We start from the raw sequence: 3,342 nt of genomic DNA on the forward strand, positions 1-3,342 counted from the left end.
CATCCAATATAATATTAGTTTTAGGTATACAACGTAGTGATTAGATGTCTATATAACTCATAAAGTGATCACCCCAATAAATCTATTACCTGTGTGGCACCATACACAGTTATTACAATATTATTGACTATGTTTCTTATGCTATACTTTATATCTCCACGACTGTTTTTTAACTACCAATTTATACTTCTTAATCTCTTCTCTCCTTTTCACCAATCCCCCCAATCCGCCTCCTATCTGGTTAACCTTCAAAATGTTCTCCATATCTATGTGTTTCTGTTTTTTGTTTGTTTGTTCTGTTCTTTAGATTCCACATGTACATGAAATCATATGGCATTTGCCTTTGTCTATCTGACTTACTTCACTCAGCACAATACCCTCTAGGTCCATCATGAAATATCTTTTTCCATCTCTTTACTTTCCATCTGTGTGTGTCTTTTAATCTGAAGTGGGTCTTTTGTAGGCAGCCTATGTAAAGGTCTTATTTTCTTATCCATTCAGTCATCCTATCTTTTGATTGGAGATTTAATTCTTTTTCATTTGAAGTACTTCAGTTAGAAAAAACAGATACTAATATAGGTCTTTTGTAAAAGTGAAGTGGCAACTCAAACTTCCAAAAAGTCAGGGATAACTGTGTCATCTTCTGGGTCATCAAAACCACAGATGATAAACAATTCTTCAAAGAATTCGTAAAAAGAACACATCGCCCTTGATGTGGCTCCCAAGTCAGTTTTGCAGTTGCATTATTGAACTAGGCTACTTTGGACTCCTGCTCTGGGAATGTTACTAAACATCTGTTTTAATCCTCCCCTCTATCATTTGAATTCTAAGTAGTTAAAAGCATACTTGGCAATTGTCTTAGAGATTTTTTTTTTCTTTTTCTTTTATTTCTCTTTTTATTTTGGCAATTTCAAACACATATAAAAGTAGAGTACATCTCCTTATACCTAACACTCAGCTTCAGTGGTCCTCTCTCATTTTTTTCTTTTCTATTTTTTTCTTGCAAAATTTAAAGCAAATCCTAGACGTTTCACCTATAATGCCTCAGGTGGACTTCTAACTGACAGGAACATTTTTTCTGAAAACATTTTTAGGGGTCAGAGAGGATTTTTAAAAATAACACATATTAAATCTAAATACTAAAACTACTAAAATATATATTTGCGTGATGTCTTTACCTTTCTGTGTAGTCTCGCTGCATAGTATTTTATTTTTAAGAAGGGCAAATATTAAAAATCCTGCTAAAAGAGTTCGTACTGTCATTCATACATAATATTTATTCATGTTTTATACCGTGAACAGCATATTAGGCATTACACATGGACCTAAAACAATTGTTTCTGTCCTTGAGAGAAACATCTTCTAGCTAGGAAGATTAATAACACATGGCATACTCACAAAGACAAAATGCACTTTGCGAGTAAATAATATAATTAATGTTGGATAATTCAAGTGCACAAGAGAATTCAGGGACAGAGAAAGTCTCTCTGAGGCAAGGTCAATTAGAGATAATTATTTATGAAGAAAATGAGCTCCAGAGTCTCGATTCATGAGAAGAACGTGGCATATTCAAACATGGAGCCAGAAATAAGCCCCTGGTAAAGCTAAGAAAATTTAAAAAAAAAAAAAAAAGTGAGTGATGATAAATTATTAAACTAATTTTGCCAATGTCAAAGTTGTGAGGTATAATGTTGACCTTTAAAGTTCTCATGATAGTCTTGTAATAACTGTTCAAAAACAGGTTTGACTTTGGAAAGGGGCTCAGGGAAAATTTTTAAAAACATGAAACTCTAAAAGGAATGCATTTCTGATGATGGGATTTTGGGAGCAGTGTGGTGTTTGTTAGAAGCAGCTTTGGAGCAAGGGAGCTGACTTGGTGGCAAGACTATAGGTGTGACAAAGCTATTGGCGTGGATTAAACACAGAGAGACCTGGGACAAGGTTGATTCATGTCATGGGCATTACTTGCCCCGGAAGTCTGACCACTTTCTTATTCACTCTGGAATTCAAACAAAATGATTAATTGCCTCTGTACCTTCATGTTTAAGGACCAAATTCCTTAGTTATTTGATTCTTCTTGACTTTCCTTCTATAGACAAGCAACCAGTGGTTCATCTCAGAAAACTCAGTCTTGTGCCAGCCATGCTATCACTGAGCTATTTGAAAGCAATGATAACAATATGTGCTAGGCACCAGCCATGTATGTTCTTCTTTAATCTTTGTTATTTTAAGCTTCTGTTATGGTCCCTATTTTAAAGGTGAAAAAACTGAAGCACACATGATTACATGGGGGTAGCTCACAGTCATGTGGACTAGCAAGGGATAGGACCCAGATGGGTTGATCCCAGGGTCCATGCTCTTGGCCTTGGTCTACAGTCTTCCCTGAAGTTATTTAGCATTTCTAACTCTTTGTCTCTGTCTTCATAAATAAAATGGAAACACAACTCTCTGTATATTTATGTCTATTGACAAGCAAGCTATGTGCTAATGATAGTAGAGGGTAAATTCTTTGAGCTCATAGGAAAGTAGATAAATATTTACAATGGTTTTAGTTAGAAGAGTGCAGAGTCAATTTAACATGATTGATATTCTCCAGACATATGTCTGAAAAGCTTAACGTGCATGTGGAAAGGAGAAAGAATGGCTGGTGGCAACCAAGACTTTATGTGTGAGTGTGTACCAGATGGTGTCTTGCCTAGCCCTCGCAGTGGCCTTGGGCAGAGCCAAAGAATCTATTTCACAGAGGCTGAGGCCAAGGCTCATGAAGACAGACGACTTGCTCAAGGTCACGTTGTTCTGTGTGTGTGTGTGTGTGTGTTTTCATGCTAAGAATGAAATACAAATGGATGTCTTATTTCTGGCTATTATCACATTAAACTCTACTGGCAAGCTGCAGTCAAGTGGCTCTTTCGTTTGTGATAATTATAAATGTGGATCTATGAAATGTTGCTTTGCCTTCTACTTTCCCATCTGGAGTTCCCTCTCGGTCCCCACATCTGGAAGCCAATCTCCTTTTCCAGGTCTCATTGTTCACTCAACATTGCAGGATTAGTATTTTACCTACATTGTAGCAGCACTGTAAGGTGTCTCCAATCTGTCCATCACATTAACCAGGAACTTTTCAAATATGGATGTGGTGCTAAGTTAAACAGTCAGCAGGCCTGGACGCTCTCTAATTATGAGATTTGAACTAAGCATATTCATCTCACTGAATGTTTCGTCATTTATTATGCAAAAGTAATACTAATTGCCAAATCTACCCTATAAGTGTAAAGATGACTTCTAAAATACAAAATATTTCCCAAATACCAGGTATCAATAATATTGCATTTGCCTCCAAAC

The sequence above is a fragment of the Pteropus vampyrus genome, unplaced genomic scaffold (genome assembly GCF_000151845.1).
Source record: "Pteropus vampyrus isolate Shadow unplaced genomic scaffold, Pvam_2.0 Scaffold45, whole genome shotgun sequence".
In the NCBI taxonomy this organism is placed as follows: Eukaryota; Metazoa; Chordata; class Mammalia; order Chiroptera; family Pteropodidae; genus Pteropus; species Pteropus vampyrus.